At 37.6% G+C, this 24,627-nt stretch overlaps 1 pseudogene; it reads right to left on the reverse strand.

Moving 5' to 3' along the window:
* Nucleotides 1-252: 252 nt before the first annotated feature.
* Nucleotides 253-1,560, reverse strand: LOC148693566 (uncharacterized; annotated as a pseudogene).
* Nucleotides 1,561-24,627: the final 23,067 nt, after the last annotated feature.

The following is a 24,627-nucleotide window of genomic DNA, read 5'->3' on the forward strand; positions in this document are numbered from 1 at the left end:
GGAAGAACAGAAGTTTGATGGCTCTTAGCCATTTCACACACATCACACTTAAACTGAGAAACATCGTTTTTCACAAACAAACTAGGAAATAACTTATGCAAATAACCAAACGAAGCATGGCCAAGACGACGATGCCACATCCACACATCAGACCTTTTATTATTCTCGGCTAGAGTCCTATTCACTGACAGTGCTTGAATGAGCAATCCCGAGTTACTGGAATTCAACTCGAGGAAGTACAGCTTCCTTCATCTAATACCATAACCAATCGTCTTTTACATCCGGATGCCCTTAAATACACAAAAATAAGGCCAAAACACCACCAACAAGAGGGAGCCATAAGAACAGTATCAAGTATCATGGTATCAGAAAGGGAAACCATGCCTTTCTCTAGGACTGGGGCGGCATCACCATTAGCCACATTAACCTCCGTGTGTTTAGAGTTTTTTTAGTGAGGGAACCTGTCTAGAATCACAAGTCATATGTTCAATAGCTCCAGAATCAATTATCCATGTATTATTGATAATTGAAGTGGAGACATTAAGTGTCTTACCATCTGTACCTGCCGCGGCAATCAGAGTTGATGATTTGCTTACTATATCTGCTGAATCATCCTTGCTTTCGGCAACAGATGCTCAAGGTTTGTTGAAGCGAAGGTCATCTGTCTTATCCTAATTCTTGGGATACCCAATTAGCTCGAAGCACCATGTTTTGGAATGTCCCGTCGTACCACAATGGGGACATTTACCCTGAGGATGATCATGATCGATTCGATCGATTCTTGGTTGCCCAGTTTTATTCTCGGACCTACCTCAGTCTGTGCTGGTTAGAGAGACCTAGGGCCTTGGCTGCCATTGCAGTCGGTTCAAAGATTTACCCCCCCCCCCCCATCTTTATAGCTTCATTGCCTCCTGCTTCACGACGGACATACGCATAAGCAATCTGAAGTCTAAGTGATGGGTCTTTGTGCAGTATTTCTCCATAAACTTAATCAAACCCATCATCAAGCCCACCGATAAACAAATACAACCTTTGTCGCTCGGTTGTCTTTTGGAAAATCAGAACATCTTTTTCACATGCCATGGCCACTTTGTTAAAGTGGTCTAATTCTTAAAAAATCTCTGTCAATTCTCCTAAGTAACTAGCCAAAGGCCGCCCATTCTGCATGAGATGTGCAACTTTCTGATTTCATGAATAAATTCTAGCCTCATTATTCTCATCAAAATAAGCAGTCTTAAGAGCATCCCAGATCTCTTTAGAAGTTGACAATCGAATATAACGTTTCATGATCTCTGGCTTCATTGCCGACAAGAGCCAACTCTTAATTCTCTGATCTTTAGAGAACCAATCATCATATTTAGGATCACCCTCTGCAGGGGCCTTAATGGACCCACGAAGATATCCCATCTTCTTCCTTCCAGCAATATGAATTTGAATAAGAGGAGCCTATAAATCATAGTTCTTTTCATCCAAAACCATCATAATGTTGAAGCTTGAATTATCCGGCTGAATCATGACCGGAGCGGTAGCAGAAACAATTTGGTTGTTTTCGGCAGACATCTTTCATGAAGAATAGGAACCTGTCAGCGGCAAAGGTACTCGGGGCAACAACAACACACGTTACTCACCGTAATTCGGGACAGAAGATCGGGACACAGGGACAACTTCACCTTGCTCGTTATTCATCAGAGGCACAACGATAGTGCTGGGCATGGCACAGTAACAAACCCTGTTAGGGTTCGAAACTTTCTTTCCTTTTTTTATGAAGTGGCTTTGGTGCCAAGAAGAGAATGCTTTGAAAGTGTTGATTGTATTCTTCTCATTCTAAGGTATATATAATCATGTACAATCCTACTACAATAAGGAAAGAATAATTACAAGCAATCTACAAGCTAAACTAGGAAACCCAATATTATAGGAATCCCAGACTTAAAAGGAAATATTACACAAGTCAACAAGGAGTACTTGTGCATTTTAAATGTCTCCTCTTGAAATGTTTTATGGTTCATTGTCCTTGGAAAGCCAACCGAATCATGTGTTAGAATCAGTATTTTTCTAAAATATATCTGCTGCAACTTTGCATGATTTATTGTGTTTTACCTGAAATAATGGGTATTTTCGATTCTAGGAAGAAAAGTATATGTACTAGACTTGACGGAAGTGTTATAAATTTTGGCAAGAGGATGTTACTTTTTCTACAACAATGCACATAAAATAAATATTAATAAATACTCTTTTACATTAAAATATTAAAATGGATAAAACTAATATAATAACAATGAAATAATTATCTTTTGTAGCGAATATATCGATCTCCAACAATGCTTGATGATAGGAGCATATTCATGCGACTTAAATGGCTTGTTCTCGTGCATTTACGTTATGTTTCTCTCGTTATTTTAGTCCTTTATGCTTCTTTTGTGTGTTTTCAGGTTCTAAGGGCCTAGGGAGCAAGAAAGTGCATTTTGAGGCCATTTGGAGCATTTTTGGGCATGGATTGGATAGCTTATCCATGGAGCCAAGAGGATGGACGAATTTGAAGGCCTTGTATGCACTTGAAGACACAAAACAATGGCTCTAGCCCAATCAAACACATTATGCCATACAAACCAACCTATTTTAGGCCCATTCTATGTACTTAAACCCTAGCCCTTTAAACTAATTCATTTATCACTTATCAAACCATTCACTTATCACTCACCACATATCATTCACTTATCACTTAACATATCATTCATTTATTTCACTTCCATACTCCTCTTAATTCCACATGCATTCTCACACATGCACATCATTCACTCACATTTCCACCATTCATTCTTTATTCCTTTCCAAACATCTCACATGCATTTCCACCTTCCTACTTCATCATTTCACCACATTCTCCCTCTTTAACTCACATGCATTCATCATAATTCACAACACAAAACAACTTCATTGCCGTGGGTTCCCATTTCCTTTCCAAACATCTCACATGCATTTCTTCATTATTTCCTAACCCTACATGCATTATTTATTGCATCTTCACATGCATTCACACACACTTTACATGCATTATTTATTGCATCTTCATTATTTCCTATATGCCATTTTCAGATTTCCACCCACTAACCTAGTCATCAACACATGCACTTCCACCTTTCATCCACAATGATTCATGATTCATTCACTTTGCATCCTTTAAATCACATACTTTTCCATCATTAATTAGCCACTTGCATCTTAAACAAACAACCATATGTTCCCTCCACTACTCCTATAAATACCCTTGCATTCATTCATTCAAGAACATCTCATTCACAACACAACACCCCTCAAACACTTCCATTCTTTCCTTAGCCGTGAGTCCCCCCTCCCTACTAATCCAAACACCAACCATCTTTCCATTTCCATCACTCCTCACTCCATTCCACACTTCCATTCCCCCAAACCAACTATCCTTAGACCTTATGCTACAACAACGAGGAAGAGAAGAGGACCTAAACGTTCATACAATTCAAGTTTGAGTTGTTGGAATGTTTAGGTGATTCTTTGATTTCAATGTTTCATTTTAATTCTCTTTGTTTTGTACGTATAAGGAATGGAAGAGAAGAGTGCCTAAACGTTCATACAATTCAAGTTTGAGTTGTTGGAATGTTTAGGTGTTTCTTTGATTTCAATGTTATGAAGAACTAATCCCCCTTTAGCTAGGGGGTAATTCGAAATAAATGTTTATGCTTGCATTTTGATTTGATTACTTCTAATTGCGTTTCATAAGTTGTGAATTCAATTTGTTTAACTATTTGATTGATAACCTATTTATGTATGTTTATTGAGAGTGCACGCTTAATTTTCATTCATGAATATGACGCTAGAATATAAGTGAGTTTCACCTAATCGTTATGAACTTATATTCACAAGTAGTGGAGGTTGCTTATAAACAATCGCGTTAAACGAATTCTTGGCATAAGTTTCATGCGTATTCCATAGTAACGAATGCCTCGTCAACACTTATAGTTTTCAAAGAACTTAATGATTCTTGCTTGTATCTCTATTATGCAATTCATGTAGGGAACTTGTGGGGAATGCTTTGGGTTGTCGTATGCAATCATCCAATTCATTAACTTAAGGAAAACTTGACGGTTAATTTAAGCGGACCTAATTAACCCGGGGTGATGAGTTTCATAATTTATTGAAATGCAATTGGAAATCTTTTTATTATGCAAGTGTAACATGTGTGGAGAAGAACCCCTTAGCTAGCCATACCATCCATTCATTTCCGTCAATTTCATATTTACAATTTGTTTTCTTTACAATCTATCCATTTTAGTTTAAATTCGTCCAAAATCAATCCCCCCATATTTCGTTTAAAGTCTTAGTCTTAATCTTTCTTATTTTTAATTTTGAATTCTTCGAGTTTAGTATAGCATTTTAGTTTGTGTTTTTAAAAGCATTTTGAGTCTTTTGATTTGTTTTAGTGTTTTAAAGTTTAGTTTTACATTCTTTGAGTCTAGTTTAGTGTTTTATATTATGTTTTTACGTTTTTAAGTCAAATCCAAGTGATTAACAATCCCTCCTAATCCCCGGTCCAGAACGATCCCTACTTATACTTATACTACAATTGTCAAAAAGAGGGTTTAATTTGTGTGCGTATAAATCCCGCCTGTCACGCGGGTGACCCGGGTTCGATCCCCGGCAACGGCGCCAAAATTTGAAGCGTGAATTACTTGACACTCAAATTAAACCCTCGTTTGACAATTGTAGTAGAATGGATAAGTGAGGGATCGTTCTAGACCGGGGATTAGGAGGGCTTGCTAAAACCTTCTAAATTGACTTAAAAACGTAAAAACATAATATAAAACACTAAACTAGACTCAAAGAATGTAAAACTAAACTTTAAAACACTAAAACAAATCAAAAGACTCAAAATGCTTTTAAAAACACAAACTAAAATGCTATACTAAACTCGAAGAATTCAAAATTAAAAATAAGAAAGATTAAGACTAAGACTTTAAACGAAATATGGGGGGATTGATTTTGGACGAATTTAAACTAAAATGGATAGATTGTAAAGAAAACAAATTGTAAATATGAAATTGACGGAAATGAATGGATGGTATGGCTAGCTAAGGGGTTCTTCTCCACACATGTTACACTTGCATAATAAAAAGATTTCCAATTGCATTTCAATAAATTATGAAACTCATCACCCCGGGTTAATTAGGTCCGCTTAAATTAACCGTCAAGTTTTCCTTAAGTTAATGAATTGGATGATTGCATACGACAACCCAAAGCATTCCCCACAAGTTCCCTACATGAATTGCATAATAGAGATACAAGCAAGAATCATTAAGTTCTTTGAAAACTATAAGTGTTGACGAGGCATTCGTTACTATGGAATACGCATGAAACTTATGCCAAGAATTCGTTTAACGCGATTGTTTATAAGCAACCTCCACTACTTGTGAATATAAGTTCATAACGATTAGGTGAAACTCACTTATATTCTAGCGTCATATTCATGAATGAAAATTAAGCGTGCACTCTCAATAAACATACATAAATAGGTTATCAATCAAATAGTTAAACAAATTGAATTCACAACTTATGAAACGCAATTAGAAGTAATCAAATCAAAATGCAAGCATAAACATTTATTTCGAATTACCCCCTAGCTAAAGGGGGATTAGTTCTTCATAACATTGAAATCAAAGAAACACCTAAACATTCCAACAACTCAAACTTGAATTGTATGAACGTTTAGGCACTCTTCTCTTCCATTCCTTATACGTACAAAACAAAGAGAATTAAAATGAAACATTGAAATCAAAGAATCACCTAAACATTCCAACAACTCAAACTTGAATTGTATGAACGTTTAGGTCCTCTTCTCTTCCTCGTTGTTGTAGCATAAGGTCTAAGGATAGTTGGTTTGGGGGAATGGAAGTGTGGAATGGAGTGAGGAGTGATGGAAATGGAAAGATGGTTGGTGTTTGGATTAGTAGGGAGGGGGGACTCACGGCTAAGGAAAGAATGGAAGTGTTTGAGGGGTGTTGTGTTGTGAATGAGATGTTCTTGAATGAATGAATGCAAGGGTATTTATAGGAGTAGTGGAGGGAACATATGGTTGTTTGTTTAAGATGCAAGTGGCTAATTAATGATGGAAAAGTATGTGATTTAAAGGATGCAAAGTGAATGAATCATGAATCATTGTGGATGAAAGGTGGAAGTGCATGTGTTGATGACTAGGTTAGTGGGTGGAAATCTGAAAATGGCATATAGGAAATAATGAAGATGCAATAAATAATGCATGTAAAGTGTGTGTGAATGCATGTGAAGATGCAATAAATAATGCATGTAGGGTTAGGAAATAATGAAGAAATGCATGTGAGATGTTTGGAAAGGAAATGGGAACCCACGGCAATGAAGTTGTTTTGTGTTGTGAATTATGATGAATGCATGTGAGTTAAAGAGGGAGAATGTGGTGAAATGATGAAGTAGGAAGGTGGAAATGCATGTGAGATGTTTGGAAAGGAATAAAGAATGAATGGTGGAAATGTGAGTGAATGATGTGCATGTGTGAGAATGCATGTGGAATTAAGAGGAGTATGGAAGTGAAATAAATGAATGATATGTTAAGTGATAAGTGAATGATATGTGGTGAGTGATAAGTGAATGGTTTGATAAGTGATAAATGAATTAGTTTAAAGGGCTAGGGTTTAAGTACATAGAATGGGCCTAAAATAGGTTGGTTTGTATGGCATAATGTGTTTGATTGGGCTAGAGCCATTGTTTTGTGTCTTCAAGTGCATACAAGGCCTTCAAATTCGTCCATCCTCTTGGCTCCATGGATAAGCTATCCAATCCATGCCCAAAAATGCTCCAAATGGCCTCAAAATGCACTTTCTTGCTCCCTAGGCCCTTAGAACCTGAAAACACACAAAAGAAGCATAAAGGACTAAAATAACGAGAGAAACATAACGTAAATGCACGAGAACAAGCCATTTAAGTCGCATGAATATGCTCCTATCAAATACCCCCACACTTAGCTTTTGCTAGTCCTCGAGCAAAACAGAATAAAAACAAATAAACAAAACGACACTAAACACGTAAAACACAACCTAAACCTTCCAACAACCGTCTTAGGGATTTCCAATGCACATGACAAGTTAAAAATCATCATTCTCACAGATTTTAGTCATCTTCACATTTAAGTACATTCTTAATCATAGTCACCATATACTAGTTCACAATTAAGCATTTAAAACCATGTTTTGAATGTAGTAACATGCCTTAGAGAATTTGCTCAATTCCTTACAAGATATGCACTCGATTTTCACTCAGATTTTCTAACTACACACCCTAATCTAGTCATATGTGAGAAGATTGATGTAAACATGAAAACGAACACTCACATATATGTATCACAAAGAACGCAATTTCTGGAGTTAATAAGCATGTTTAGATATGATCTCATGAATGGAATGCTACTACTTAGATGCGAGAACCAGTGACACCATAAGCTCATACCAAGTTCAAACTCCACAAATTGAAACACATAACACTCAAGATAGAAGTCAAGGGTTGTAACGGGGCTAGGGTATTGGCTAACAATGAAAGGTGAAGGATAAACAAACATTCTTAAAGCAATAGTGAGCAAAGTATTGAATCAGGCACTTAGAATTTCCTTAAGAACGCAGAAGTCAACTTTGAACACCCAAGGGAAAGTCACACAAAACTTAGGGCCATATTCACTTTTTGGACCCTTTCTTCAATCACTCATTCTTTCCTTTTTTTTTTTTTTTTTTTTTTTTTTTTTTTTTTTCAAGCTCTTTTTTTTTTTTTTTTTTTTTTTTTTTCTTTCTATCTTTCTTTTCTTTTGAATCTCAAACATACTTAAGAACAAGCATTCCTTCCCCCACACTCATTTTCTTGCATAATGTAACTCAAAAGGAATTCATTTAAGTCATGCTCACTATCATTTAAGAACAAGGGTGTGGATTGTCCTAAACTACGCTAGGTAAGGGGTGATGTGGGTAACAAAGAAAATAGGCTTAAAAAGGCTCAAAGGGGTTAAAACTTACAACAAATACGAAATATGGGAAGTAAGGCTATTTGGCTATGGTGGTGGTCACTACACAACTTCTTCTTGAATATGTGTTATGCAAATCAATAACATGCTTTGAATGAAATGGGCATGAGTTCTAGCATTTGGAACTATATGATAAAACGCCTTCTAAGTAGTAACCAAGCAAAGAATAATGAGATCATGCAATGACTTTAGAAAACAAGAAATCACAGATTATACTCTCCAAAGAACGTTATAGGCTCAAGTCTCTCAGGGTTGTAGCGTTTGTTTGAGTTCCTTCCTTTAAGCATGTTACATAACTAATTTTTTTCTTTTATGATTGCATGTGAAGTCATACATTATAACCATAACCAAGCATATACCAAGAGTAAATCAAACTTTTCTCCATGTTAATAACTCTTTTTAACAGTCATGCAATTAGAAACCAAATCCTTATCATTGTGTTGGAAGGTGACCTACGACACAAAAACGACTCAAAACACTCTTTTTAGGCTTTTCAAAAACATGTTTTTCAAATTTTTATGTGATTTTCGAATTTTTAAGTCAAAACACACTAAACACGCTTAAAACACCTTAAAACAGCAAGAAACAACATGTGAAGTAATGGGTGATAAAATCCCACGAATTTGCATTAACAACATTAGTTACCCCCCCACACTTAAATCAAACATTGTCCTCAATGTTTTAAGCATAGATTCACACAAAGCATAAGTAAATACACAAAAAGCACTTAAACATACTAAACATGGCATAATGTAATTAACAAAGAGAAGAGTTTAGAGACGCAAATCTGGTTATAGAGTGTAAATTCCATCTTCTCCTTGGTAATTGCATTGAGGCTTTTGATCTTTGTGATTCCACAGGCTTACTCTTGAACTGGTTTCTGCCCATCGTTGATTTTCCTTTGTGCTACTTCTTGAACTGGGCAGCAGGATGGTTCATTTGGTCTCCCCCGAAAGTCTGAGCATACCCTTTTGGTCTGTTTCTTTGTTCAATCTTTCCAATTCGTATTGAAAAGGGTTGGAGGATAACTCAGCCTATGTTTGTCTCCACATGCTTCAATGTATCATTTTCACTTGCCTTACTCGCTCCCCTTTGCAGAAGTGGTCCCTTCTCCGGAAGTGTATCAACCGTTGAAGATGACTACTCGAGAGCAACGCTAGGTAAGCAATCAGGAATAGATTCCAGGCAGTTGGCTCCAGATCGGAAGACTGACTCCAAGTGCCGGCTGATTGCTTTTTTTACTTTGCCATGCGAGTAAGAACAAGGACAAAGAAAAAGACAGGGAAAGAGCATGATATGAGATACTTTTGCTTTTGACCTTGATGATATGAGATACCTTTGCTTTTGAAGAAGCGGTGAATGAATCAGCACATGTATTTGTTGTGCTGCTTCCTCCTGGGTCATATGTACTCCAGGCATCTGGTATCATCTTTGGGGAAGAAGAAAGAATTGAGTATTTCGAAAGGCTTTGCTGGGAGTGCGCCCTCAGAGGTGAGGGAGAGTTGGGCATTTTCTTCAGGTTTGCCCTGCCATAAAAGACGAAGGTCGACATATATAGAGATAATAGCAAGTGGTGGTACTTTTTACCTTTGTCGACAAACGTTTTGATCCCGCAACTCCGGCTTTTTGAAATAGTGGCGCCTCTTCGATCTTTGAATTCGCCTCTTCGATTTCTGAGCAGGCGCCCCTTCGATTTCTGAACGACGCCCCTTCGCTTTCTGAACGACACGTGGTAGTGCAGATGCGGCTCCTTTTGACAAAGCTGCACGCGTTTTCTGAAAAGCAGAGAAAGCGTCGCCGAACTTTGCGCTTGTCGGCTAAAGATGTGTAGTTGTGATGATGGCCTCCACGTGTTTTCAGCTTTGTCAGAAATCTTTTGACAAAGTTGAACGCGTCTTCTGAAAAGCCGAGAACGCGTCGCCTAAATTACGCCGGAAATTCCGGCTTTTTGAATTGGTGGACGCGTCGCCTTGGCTTCTTATAGAGCTATCGATCACCACAACAAACACACTCTGAAGAACTCCCATTCTTGAAAATCGACTCCAACCCTTTGAAAATTTACTCCATCAACCCCTATCTTTGAACACTTTTGAAAAAATGGCAAACTCATCGAACCTTAGCTTGGAATTGAGCCTTAGCAGTGATACGGGCGCGCCGCGTCAAGGTAACGTATGGCGCCCTTCTTTTTTATCTTCTAACGGTCCTCTTTCAGGTGAAGACTCTGTGATGCAGGACGCCACAACAGCTACAATAGTAGCTAGGAACCTCCTCACTCCAAAAGATAGTAGGCTGCTGTCAGGACGGTCTGATGAGTTGGCCGTTCAAGAGTCCCTCGCACTTAGTGTTCAGTGTGCGAGCTCTGTGTCCAACATGGGCCTACGCCTGCTTGCCCGCTCCCGTCAGGTGGAATCGTTGATGGCAGAGGTGGAAAGACTTAAGCAAGAGATCCAGCAGCTTAAGTACGAGAATAGAAGTTTGCATGTGCTTGCAAATAACTATTCGTCGGGGATGAAGAGGAAGCTTGATGAGCTGCAAGAATCTGAGGGTCGAATTCACAGTGACCGTCAAAGGCTTGCGTCTTATCTCCAGAGGCACCTTTTTCCTGGGTCATCCAGCGCTTGGCCAAGTATTGAGGCCTGGAATGCTCTAGCTCCGATGCCTCCCGCTCCGATGGCTTCCGCTCCGATGCCTCCCGCTTCTATGCCTCCCACTTCTGCGCCTTCCGCTTCTGCGCCTCGTAGTGGGGCTTCACGTAAACAACCTTTGTGAAGCTCCACCTTTCTCCATGTTTAGTATCTTTCTTTTTTTTTTTTTTTTTTTTTTTTTTTTTTAACATAAATAAAATCAAACGGCATGGAATTGGTCCTTGAATGGAAGGTGATACTTGAAGTGAACCGGCATTGGTTTGAATTCTAGTGTAGGTGCCTGATTCATAAAAAACAGCAAGTTAGTATAAAATCTAATGGAATTTGGAAAAAAATACTTACTTGTTTTGTCCGACAAGAATTCAATGACAAACACCACTCCTTTGAAAGTTTCAGGGATATTGGACTTGGCCAGATTGCAAGTGATGGTTATTACTTGTCCAATGTCATCAAATTTAACTTCTTTGGATTTTGTGGTTTCAAGAACGTCCTCTCTGATGAATTCATGACATTCCCTACTTGTCACCTTTGGAAGGGCTTCCAAGATGTCTTTTTCACCTTCTTCTTCCTTGGAAGTCATGAATCTGCAAGGAATAGGGATTCTTGTTAGAACGGGGTTAAAAATAATGAAATTTGGAACAACCATACCTGTATTAGATGGCATAGGAGCAATAGGTGCCTCCGGTAAAGGTGTTTCCACCCTTTCCGTGGGTTGGGTGTATTCCTCTTCCTTGTGATTTGATTTTGATGGTTGAGGGTCCGTTCCAACCTCCTTGTCACTTCTCAACATGATAGCATTGGTGGTTTCAAATTCTCCCTTCTGATTTGCAATGGTTGAACTAGGGAGTTCGCCTTGGTCGCAAAATTGTCCTTCGAACTCCGCTATCTGCCCAATTTGCTTTTCCAGAGTAGTAAGTAATTGAAAAATCGTATCATTATCATTTGAATTACCTACATTACTTTGGGCAGGTTGTGGTGGCTGCATAGGCGTTGAATAGAACTCCTCATACGGCTGCCAATATCCTTCTTGTTGAGCCTCATTGTCTTGATTTTGTAAGCCCTGCACCAAACAAATTAATTCATCAAGCTTTTGATTATAATTTATTGACGAACATAAGTTTGGTTGGGCATATTGAATATGAGGTTGTGGTGGCTGCCAATATCCTCCTTGTTGAGCATTTTGAGGTTCCCACCACATAGAGTTTGAATGATCACTCCAATCCGAATTGTAAGTATTGGAAAACACGTTATTCCTTGATTGAAGATTCAATATATCAACTCTTTGCATTTGAGACCTTTCCATGAGTTGTGACAAAAGAGAAGCATTATCAAGTGCCATCTTGTTCTTAACAAACAAAACACAAATAAAAAATAAATAAATAAATAAAAAACTAAATCTAAAAGACAATACAGAAACACACAATCCAAGGGATTAGCAAATTTTCTAATCCCCGGCAACGGCGCCAAAATTTGATGCGAGATTTATACGCACACAAATTAAACCCTCTTTTTGACAATTGTAGTATAAGTATAAGTAGGGATCGTTCTGGACCGGGGATTAGGAGGGATTGTTAATCACTTGGATTTGACTTAAAAACGTAAAAACATAATATAAAACACTAAACTAGACTCAAAGAATGTAAAACTAAACTTTAAAACACTAAAACAAATCAAAAGACTCAAAATGCTTTTAAAAACACAAACTAAAATGCTATACTAAACTCGAAGAATTCAAAATTAAAAATAAGAAAGATTAAGACTAAGACTTTAAACGAAATATGGGGGGATTGATTTTGGACGAATTTAAACTAAAATGGATAGATTGTAAAGAAAACAAATTGTAAATATGAAATTGACGGAAATGAATGGATGGTATGGCTAGCTAAGGGGTTCTTCTCCACACATGTTACACTTGCATAATAAAAAGATTTCCAATTGCATTTCAATAAATTATGAAACTCATCACCCCGGGTTAATTAGGTCCGCTTAAATTAACCGTCAAGTTTTCCTTAAGTTAATGAATTGGATGATTGCATACGACAACCCAAAGCATTCCCCACAAGTTCCCTACATGAATTGCATAATAGAGATACAAGCAAGAATCATTAAGTTCTTTGAAAACTATAAGTGTTGACGAGGCATTCGTTACTATGGAATACGCATGAAACTTATGCCAAGAATTCGTTTAACGCGATTGTTTATAAGCAACCTCCACTACTTGTGAATATAAGTTCATAACGATTAGGTGAAACTCACTTATATTCTAGCGTCATATTCATGAATGAAAATTAAGCGTGCACTCTCAATAAACATACATAAATAGGTTATCAATCAAATAGTTAAACAAATTGAATTCACAACTTATGAAACGCAATTAGAAGTAATCAAATCAAAATGCAAGCATAAACATTTATTTCGAATTACCCCCTAGCTAAAGGGGGATTAGTTCTTCATAACATTGAAATCAAAGAAACACCTAAACATTCCAACAACTCAAACTTGAATTGTATGAACGTTTAGGCACTCTTCTCTTCCATTCCTTATACGTACAAAACAAAGAGAATTAAAATGAAACATTGAAATCAAAGAATCACCTAAACATTCCAACAACTCAAACTTGAATTGTATGAACGTTTAGGTCCTCTTCTCTTCCTCGTTGTTGTAGCATAAGGTCTAAGGATAGTTGGTTTGGGGGAATGGAAGTGTGGAATGGAGTGAGGAGTGATGGAAATGGAAAGATGGTTGGTGTTTGGATTAGTAGGGAGGGGGGACTCACGGCTAAGGAAAGAATGGAAGTGTTTGAGGGGTGTTGTGTTGTGAATGAGATGTTCTTGAATGAATGAATGCAAGGGTATTTATAGGAGTAGTGGAGGGAACATATGGTTGTTTGTTTAAGATGCAAGTGGCTAATTAATGATGGAAAAGTATGTGATTTAAAGGATGCAAAGTGAATGAATCATGAATCATTGTGGATGAAAGGTGGAAGTGCATGTGTTGATGACTAGGTTAGTGGGTGGAAATCTGAAAATGGCATATAGGAAATAATGAAGATGCAATAAATAATGCATGTAAAGTGTGTGTGAATGCATGTGAAGATGCAATAAATAATGCATGTAGGGTTAGGAAATAATGAAGAAATGCATGTGAGATGTTTGGAAAGGAAATGGGAACCCACGGCAATGAAGTTGTTTTGTGTTGTGAATTATGATGAATGCATGTGAGTTAAAGAGGGAGAATGTGGTGAAATGATGAAGTAGGAAGGTGGAAATGCATGTGAGATGTTTGGAAAGGAATAAAGAATGAATGGTGGAAATGTGAGTGAATGATGTGCATGTGTGAGAATGCATGTGGAATTAAGAGGAGTATGGAAGTGAAATAAATGAATGATATGTTAAGTGATAAGTGAATGATATGTGGTGAGTGATAAGTGAATGGTTTGATAAGTGATAAATGAATTAGTTTAAAGGGCTAGGGTTTAAGTACATAGAATGGGCCTAAAATAGGTTGGTTTGTATGGCATAATGTGTTTGATTGGGCTAGAGCCATTGTTTTGTGTCTTCAAGTGCATACAAGGCCTTCAAATTCGTCCATCCTCTTGGCTCCATGGATAAGCTATCCAATCCATGCCCAAAAATGCTCCAAATGGCCTCAAAATGCACTTTCTTGCTCCCTAGGCCCTTAGAACCTGAAAACACACAAAAGAAGCATAAAGGACTAAAATAACGAGAGAAACATAACGTAAATGCACGAGAACAAGCCATTTAAGTCGCATGAATATGCTCCTATCACTTGAGTAGAACAAATTTTTAGGTTGAGGCTTGTAAGTTCATTGTCCTTAAGAGTAGATTTTGTTTCTCGGAGATAATGTCTAAGTGTAGCAAGTTATGACACCCTACCTTTCAGGATGCAACAACTTATAATCTTTTGTAAGTGTAAACTCACAATACTTGAATTAGATGAACAACTTGATTCTTTCTTTTGACATATAAGAATTAACTTTTTTTAATAACATTTGAAAGAACACAAACAATAGGAGAGGAAAGGACGGTAAGATTATTTTCAACTTGGCAAGGTTTACAGGAAACAAAAATTACATAACATAAAAAATGACATAAGCATGGGAGAGAGGAATGTTATTATAAAAGCCAGTATAAGCTACACATGACGGCCAATAAACGAGGTCTCGAACTTGGCCATTATAACCTCAACGGTTATAAATTTGTTAATGCATCATTTTTTTTTAAACAAATGATATTATCTACACGAGTGGCTATTGGCTAACCTTACAATGGACTACCAATAATATGGTTCAAATTCGCCGCTTGAGAGAATCGAACCTAAGACCTCTTACTTACAAGTGAAGAGGAATATCATCAGATCGTAGTACCAAGTAGCGTTAATGCATCAATTTTGGTTTAGAAAGAAAAACTGAAATGTGGACTTGAGTGTCAATATATAATATGATATTAGAGTGACCAATAATCTTTGACATCAATATTTAAGGATAATGTTAGACCAAAATTTTAAGCCAAATATACAAACCAAATGATGTGTCACCAATAATAAATAAGCACATTGATCAACATTTGAGTAATAACCAATCATCAACAACTATTTCATTTGGTTTACAAACAATCTTCGTAGCATTACTCTTTATTTAATTGTTAAAGGCAACGTAACAGCCTAATCTCTTCCTCTAATCCACTTAATCCATTCCCAGGATTCGAATCATCGAAAAAGAAGAGGAATCATAAACTCTAATTTTTTTTTTTTTTGTAAGTCCCATTACCCAATGCTACTGCTGCTACTATATAAAGCACTACATTCCTATTTATATTTTCTATTCTGGTTTGATTAGTGTTTGTAATTAGTGACTAATCTCCATGAGTATGGAAGAGGAAGTGGAAGGCATAGTAGTGATTAAGGAGTTGGACTTGAACAATGACACACCAAGTGTTAAAGAAATTGGTGGAGTCATTAGGGGTTGCATCAAAATTGTTACTTGTGGCAAGAAGCTCTTATGCAATAACAAAGGAGTTGAAAACCCTACTAGTGAAGATTTTGATCCCAAACTTGTCCCCGTTTGCAAGAAAGTTGCTTACATTCTTGGCTTACGGATATCTCATTCACACAGGTATCTAATCATTAAATAATGTCTCATGTACCACATTGTAGACACCATCAGAACATATAGTTGTGACACATTTATATTAGAGATGCGATCAATAATGTGATACATTTTAGTTTAATTTAGTTGGTTAAAATCAAAATTTTGATTTAATTTCAATGTCATGTGAGCTTTTGCAAGAGAAGAGGTATTGGGTCAAAGCTGGTTAATAAAATTGAGAATGGTTTAGGAAAAATGGAGCTGAGTATTCATACATAGCAACTGAAGTGGACAACAAAGCTTCCATCAACCTTTTCACCAAAAAATTCAACTACACCAAATTTTATACTCCTTCAACTTTGGTTCGATCAGTGTTTGCTCATTGTGTCAAAAGTCACAACCGAGTCATCGCCATCAAACTCAACCATTGGGAGTTTGAGGCCATCTACCCTTCTGATTCTCCACCACTGAGTTTTTCCCTCGTGACATTGACAAGATTGTACAAAACAAGCTCAATCTCAACACATATTTTGCCGTACCTACCAGGTTTTTGTGGTGGGGTTTTGTCGAGTTTTTATCTGACCTGCCTAAGTCATGGCCGGTTTTGAGTACATAGTTATAAGGAGGTATTTACAGTGGAAATCAAATGCACGTTGCTTGCAAGGCGTTTGGCTGCAAAGGCCACATGCGCGGTGGACATGGCATTGCTGTGGCTGAGAATCCCTTATATGTCTGAGGTTTTTAGGCTGTTTGGTTTGGTCTTTTTGTAAAGATACAGAAGGCAAGGCCCACGCGCGGGAAAGATGGCAAAGTCGTTTTGTGGCCACACACATAATGTGGCTAGAGATTATTAAGGGTAAAAATGTAATTATGTCCTCTAGAGATATAACTTCAGGATACAATAGTTGTTATAGCAGTTAGTTAGTTTTGACAGTTGTTAGGCTTAGTTAGCATATGCATTAAGTTTTGTGCCTCAAATAAATACTTAATTGTGTAACATTATTCATTTGATGAAATACAAACTATGTTTCCTAATATGGTATCACCCACCTCCTATGTCTAACAACCTTCAATCCAAAATTCCCGCTCATTCTCTAATTTAATCGTCTTCTCTTCGATCTTCAACACCAAATGCAAACCCTAGCTCTTCGATCTTTGGCTATGGCAACTTCCGATTTACCGTCTTCTAACTCGGCATCACAGATTCATCTATCTCCTTATACGATTCCAAACCCTAAGTCCTCAAATTTCTCCAATTCTTTGATAGTTACCCCCATTACAATCCAGAACATTGGCTTCATCATCCTGATCAAACTCACCACCACCAATTATCTCACTTGGGGTGCTCTTTTCACTCTGATCTTCCATCACTATAATCTTACTGGTATGATTGATGAATCTCTGACAGCACCACCTAAGATTCTTCCAAATTTTTCTAGTAATTGCACTGTGATCTTGAATCTGGAGCATGTAGCGTGGTTTGAGAATGATCATAATATTCTTATTTGGATCAATTCTACACATTTTGAATCCCTAATTCCATATATTATTGGAGTCACATATGCTTGTGAACTTAAGGCAAAATTGGAATCGCGCCTTGCTGTAGCTTCTCAATCTCATATTCATGAACTTCTTTCACGCCTTCGAAGCCTGACAGAAGGTGAATCATCTCCTGCTCAATACCTCTAATATATTGAGGGAATTGTTGATGCTCTTGCCATTGCTGGTGTTTCAGTTGAGGATTCTGAACTTCTCTGTGTTATTCTCCATGGCTTACCTTTTAAATTTGATTCTTTCGTGGATGTTATTATGTTCCGTCTTGGTTCTACTACACTTGATAAATTACATGGACAACTTCTTAGCTAGGAGACTCAACCCACAAATTGCAAGAAATCCATTGCTGCCACACCTTTTCAGGCATACAATTCATCTACTGGAACTCTTCCTACACTGCCTATCTCAAATTCTCAAGCATTCTCTTCTCTGAATACATTCAGTTTAAATAATCCAAGTCGTGCAATTCAAACCTTAGGAATTACAATCGTGTTAATGATATGAGCATATTTATGCTACTTAGTTATGTTGTTTCCTTGCATTTAGTGAGTTAATTACTATTTATTTTAGTCTTTTAAGCTATTTTCGTATGTTTTTAGGTCCTAATGGCAAAAGGAGCAAGAAAGGGCATTTTGAAGCTAAATGGAGTAGTTTTGGGCATGGATTGGATAGCTTAACCATGGAGCAAAGAGGATGGACGAAATTGAAGTCAAGAAGGGCTAGGAAAGGATAAAAATCTGGAGAAAGGAGTCCAAATGCAAAGAAGATAAGGAAATAGCAAGAAATAAGGAACCTTATCCAACCTTATCTTATCCTATCCTAACCAACCTTATCCTTTCCTAACTCTAACATTATCCTATCCTATCCTATCCAAATCAGGTTAGGACTTAAATCTAGCTAATTAGAGGGGATTAGTTACACATTTAAACACCTAAGTCAGATTCTAGAAGCATAAACCCTTTGTATGCCGCATGTAGGCCATTCCTTGTAAGTTTAGGAGTTGCAAACCTTCCTCTATACCTATGTCGTGTGTTCTTGTCCCTTTAGGTTTAGGAATCTGCCTAAACACTCTTTCTAGAACACATTATCTTCCCCCCTACAAATGTGCCGCACCTATCCTTCTAGAACCCCCTAAAACCATGTTGTGCATTACCTATCCCATTCCCCTTTGGTTTCTGCCTAGACTTAACCCTTTTCCCATGGGATTGTGCAATCCTTTTCCTTCACTAATTATGCATAATTAGCCTATAAATACAGCCCTATGCTGCACCATTCAATGCATCCATTCACTCATTCATTCATTCATACTTTCAGCCATCAAACACCACAATTCACCCTACACCACCTTAGTGCTGCAGGCAAGGAAGGAAGGAGAGGAGGACTTGTGCAATCTGCCATCCAAGGGAGTGCCGTGCATGCCATTGGAGTGTGGAGCGTTTCTTGGTTCTTTCTATCCTCAGTCTTAGTTTAATGTTTATGTTAATTTGGTTTTCAATTATGATGAACATGAGGAACTAATTTCTTTTTAGTTGGAGGTGAATTCGAAGCCATGATTATATGTTTTATATGAATTGATTACGTCTGGTTATTGTTTCTTAAGGCATGAATGTGATTTGCTTATCTAAATTATTAAAACTTGTTTATGTATGTGGGTTGGGGGTCGACACTTAATTTGCATGCATGAATTTGATGCTAGAATATAAGGGGGTTTCACGTAATAGTTATTCACTTATATTCATGAGTAGTGGAGGTTGCTAGTCACAATCACATTAAGTAAATCCTTGGTATGAGTCTCATGTGTTTCATTGTGATGAATGCCTTATCAATGCTTATGGTTTTCACAAAACTTAATGACTTTTGATATGTATCTTTGTTATGCGTTTCATATAAAGAACTTGAAAAAGATAATTTGGTTGTAATGCGTTTTCATTCAATTCAATGAAATAAGGAAAACTTGAGGGTTAGTTGTGCGATGCAACTAACTTGGGGCATTGTCATTCATAGTCTAAAGGAATAATAACTGGAAATTGGTTCGTATGCATATATCATGTGTGGAGAAGGATCCTCTAACTAGCCTTTCACCCATTTATTTCACTTAAATTCGTTTTTCCAAAGTGTTTTCTATAAAGTTTTTGTTTTAAGTTTAAAATTCGTCAAAAACAATCCCCCTTTCATTTAGTCTTCATATTTGAGTCAAAACATGTTTTCCTTGAGTCTTTTGAGTCAAGTCAAGTCCTATTTTTGTCCAAAACACTTGTTCAGTCTAAAATTAAGTCTTTTTGATTGTTGGTTGCTGTTTAAAGTGTCTAAAGTTAGTTTTGAGTCTATAGAGTCTAGTTTAGTGTTTTTGAGTCTTAATTGTGTTGATTAGCATCCCTAGTTAATCCCCTGTCTAGAATGATCCCTCCTTACATATCTACTACAATTGTCACAAATAGGGTTTAATTTGTGTCTCAAGTTAATTTTCACATCAAATTTTGGCACTGTTGCCGGGGATTAGCAAACTTGCTAATCCCTTTTGTTTGTGTAGTGTCTTTGTGTTTTCTTTTAAGTTTGCCGTGCCCTTTAATTGGTTGCTAATTTGTTTGCATGCTTTATTTCAGGTACTAGTTTATGACTTGTCGTTCTCAACCTATTCGTGCAAACATATTGGATTTTGACGACAATTTTGAACGAACCTTGAGAAGAAAGAGGAAGCAACTGGAGCCTAATCCACCTAGTTCAAGTTCAGATTCCGAATTTGAATTTGAAGAAGAAGAAAGCATGGCAGCAGACAATCGAACAATCAAAGAACTTTCGGCCTCGAAACTTGACAATGCTGTGCCTTTATGCATTTAATATCCTATGGCCGCCCAAGGCAAGACCGATGAGTTCGAGTTGAAGTCTAGCTTGTTGCACCACATTCCCAAATACCATGGGCTGTCCATGGAAGACCCAAACAAGCATCTTAAGGAATTTGAAGTAGTATGTTCAAGCATGACACCCATCAATGTCGATGGGAACATTTTGAAGATGAAGGCCTTTCCATTCTCTCTTTTGGAAAAAGCTAAAGATTGGCTATACGAATTGGCACCCGGAACCGTCACTTCTTGGGAAAGCATGAAGCGGGCATTCTTAGAGAAATTCTTCCCAACTTCAAGAGTGATTCTTTTGAGGAAGAAAATTAGTGGCATTCAACAAAATCAAGGGGAGTCTTTTCCAACATATTAAGAACGTTTCAAGACTCTAGTTGCATCCTCAACACCAAATGAAGGAAGAGCTTCTAATTCAATGTTTCTACGAATGACTCCTTCCAATTAAGAGACAAATGCTAGATGCCTCGACGGGAGGTGCTTTGGTTGAAAAAACACCTGTGGCTGCCAAGGTTTTAATTGCAAATCGAGCCTTGAATGCACAACAATATGAAGGTGTTGGACAAAGAGACCCCCCACGACAACAACAAGTGAATAAGGTGAGTGCAATTTCTGAAATTCAATCTCAATTAGCTAATCTCACTTTGCTTATGTCTCAGGTTGTTGAAGGATCTAAAGTGCAAGGAAGTGCACCAAGTATGTGTGGCATGTGCTCTATGCAAGGGCACCCCAATGAACAATGTCCTCAATTGATAGAGAATGGAGGATGGGAAAGCGCTAATGCCATAGGTTATCAAGGCCAAAATCCACAAAGGAATGATCCATACTCAAATACATACAATCCGGGATGAAGAGATCACCCAAATTTCAAGTGGAGGGAGCCTCAACAACCCCAAACTCATGGCAATGGAGGAGGATTTTGGCCACCCCCTGGGATATATGATGCGTGAATTATACGCACACAAATTAAACCCTCTTTTTGTCAAATGTAGTAAGTATGTAAGTAGGGATCGTTCTTAACCGGGGATTAGGAGGGATTGCAAATCACTTGGAAACTGACTCAAAAACGTAAAATAAAGTTTAAAACACTAAACTAGACTCAAAGAATGCGAAACTAAACGCTTAAAACACAAACAAACCAAAACACTCAAACATCACCCAAAACACTCAAAACTGCCTTAAAAACACTTTCTGGGCAGTTTTGAGCACTTTGGTGAATTTGGACGAATTTGTGTAATAAATTGAATCAAAACACTTAGAAACATAAACTAAGACACTTTCTAACTAAATTGGACAATAAAGTAAAGGGGGATTGAGTTTTGGACGAAATTAAACTAAATGCACAGATTCTAATTAAAACAGATTGTAAAAACGAAATTGATGAAATAAAATGATGAGAAACTAGTTAGAGGGTTCCTTATCCACACATGAACATATGCATATAATTTGATTCCCAGTTATGACTTCAACAAACGATGAATGACAAAGCTCCAAGTTAATTAGGTCCGCTTCAATTAACTTTCAGATTTCCCTAGATTCATTGGATTGAATGGGATACGCATTACAACCAAATTATTCCTAATCAAAGTCCCTAACTATGGAATACGCATGATAGAGACATTCAACAAAGATCATTAAGTTCAACGGAAATCATAAACATCGACTAGGCATTCATAACTATGGAATACGCATGTTAATCCAGCCTAGGGTTTACTAAACACAATCGTGACTAGCGATTTTTACTACTCACGAATATAAGTTCATAACGATTAGGTGAAATTCCCTTATATCCTAGCATCAAGTTTAGGCATGCAAATTAAGTGTCGACCCTCAACCCACATACATAAACAAGTTCTTAATCAAAACAGAAAAGTAAACCACATCTAAAGTTCATGAATTCATAACTGGAGTAAATAAAATCATAACCAACATATGTCCATGGCTTCAAACTTTCCCCTAACTAATTAGGGGTTTAGCCACTCATGATTACAACAAACTTAGAGAGTAATAACAAAGTAAACATTGAAAACAAGAACGAAGAACACCTAAAAATTCCAACAACTCAATCTTGAATTGTATGAACGTTTAGGCCTCTTCTCCTCTAGTTGCTGCAGCACAAGGGTTTTTTGTGAGTTTTGGGGGTTATGGATGATGTAGAATGATGTGTTTAGGGTAGGGATGAATGTAGGGGAGTTGTGGAAATGGAAGGGGAGGCCACGGCTTTGAAGGGAAGTGCTGGAAAATGGGTGCTGTTTTGCACGGCAAAGGGATGTGTGGAATGGAGTGAATGGATGAATTTCTATGGTGAATGGGAATGAATGTTTTGTGGCTGCAATGGATGCTTATTTATAGGTAGATGAATGATTAAAAGAGGGAATATGACAGCTAGGAGAGAATGTGGCTGCCATCATGAAGAGTGAATGGATGTGCTGGAATTGGTAGGGGAAACGCTGGAAATGGGATGGGTTATGCACGGCAATGTCTTGTGAATAATTGAATGTGCATGTGGGTGAATATATGGCTACAATGATGAAATGGAATGCTGGAAAGTGGATATGAAATGCACGGCAAGGTGAGGATTTTCTGGAATGATGGCAGGTTGTGTAGTTGAATGATTAAAGGGTACATGTGGGTCGGAAATGCATGTGTTTTGGCTGGAATGAAGGTGGGTTATGCACGGCAAGGTGTGAAGTGGAATGACAACTAGGTTATGATGATGAATGCATGTGCAATGACAGCTAGGTTGGTTGTTTATTGAAGGGGGAAAGCTGGAAATGCAAAGGAATGTGCACGGCATAGTGGTTGAATTATGAAGAGTGAATGCATGTAGGGTTGATATGTGTGAATGATGATGAATGCATGTGAATTAAAAAGGAATATGGAAGTGAATAAATCAGAATAGGGCTGCAAGGTTAAAAGGCTAGGTTTTAAGTACATAGAATGGCCTAAAATAGTGTGGTTTGCATGGCAAGGGAAGGGGAGAAGGGATAAGCCACGGCAAGGTTATGTAATTGGGCTAGGGCCATTGTTTTGTGTCCTAAAGTGCCTCAATTTCGTCCAACACCTTGGCTCCAAACATAAGCTATCCATCCTTAGCCCAAAAAATGCTCCAAAAGGCTCCAAAATGCACTTCTTTGCTCCTTAAGCCCTTAGAACCTGAAAACACGCAAAAGAAGCATAAATGACTAAAATAACTAAAGAAACATAACGTAAATGCACGAGAACAAGCCATTTAAGTCGCATGAATATGCTCCTATCAATATATCAAAAGCCATTCCCACAATCTCAAACTCAATCTCAACCTACTCAATCAAATTTAAGTTTGTCAATGAATAATGATAATATGCTTCAATTACTAACTACTTTGTCGCAGGGCTATCAAAATCAAGCAAAGGAGATGGGTGAATTGAAGAAACAAATAGGGCAAATGGCGGAATTCATGGGCCAATTCAGAGAGGAAGGTAAATTGCCTAGTTCAACAATCGTCAATCCGGAGGGAGCCTAGAAACCGCTAAGACAATCACGTTGAGAAGTGATAAGGAGGTTGGAAACACTCCAAAACCGTCCAAAACAAGTCAAGAAGAGGACATGTTGCTGCAAGAAGAGGATGAACAAGGAACAAAGGCCACGGCAAGGGTAGAACAAACCTTGTCGCAGCCATCTACCACCCCAAAACCGTCCAACACCACCAAGGTAAGTCCAAATTCGAATTTGTCAAGTTCTATTCCACTAAATGTGCCCTTTCTAGCAGATTTAGGCAATCAAAGAAAGAAGAGAATGAGAAGGACATTCTGGAAACCTTTAGGAAAGTTCAAGTTAATATTTCGCTCCTTGATGCAATCAAGGAAGTTCCGAAGTACGCTAAATTCTTGAAAGAGCTTTATTTCACACAAAGAGGTGGTCCAAGTAAGTGAGAATGTTTCGACGGTGTTACAAAGGAAACTACCACCTAAATGCAAAGATCCGGGTAGTTTTACAATCCCTTGTATTATTGGAAATACTAAGTTTGAACATGCTATGCTAGACTTAGGAGCTTCAATTAATGTCATGCCTTACTTAATTTATGCATCTATGAATTTAGGAGAGCTTAAAAACGATGGTGTGATTATTCAATTGGCCGATCGTTCTAATGCCAATCCAAAAGGAGTTTTGGAAGATGTTTTGGTGCAAGTTAATAATTTGATCTTTCCGGCGGGCTTTTACGTACTTGACATGGATGACTCAACCCATTCTACACCATTGCCGATCCTACTTGGGAGACCTTTCATGAAAATAGCCTGCACCAAGATCGATGTGTTCAAAGGAACTTTAACGATGGAATTTGATGGGGAAGTTATTGATTTCAATCTTTCTGAAACTATTAAATATCCTAAAGACGATCATTCTTGTTTCTCTATT

This window comes from Pyrus communis, chromosome 10, assembly GCF_041283825.1.
Source record: "Pyrus communis isolate YQ-2024b chromosome 10, ASM4128382v1, whole genome shotgun sequence".
In the NCBI taxonomy this organism is placed as follows: domain Eukaryota; kingdom Viridiplantae; phylum Streptophyta; class Magnoliopsida; order Rosales; family Rosaceae; genus Pyrus; species Pyrus communis.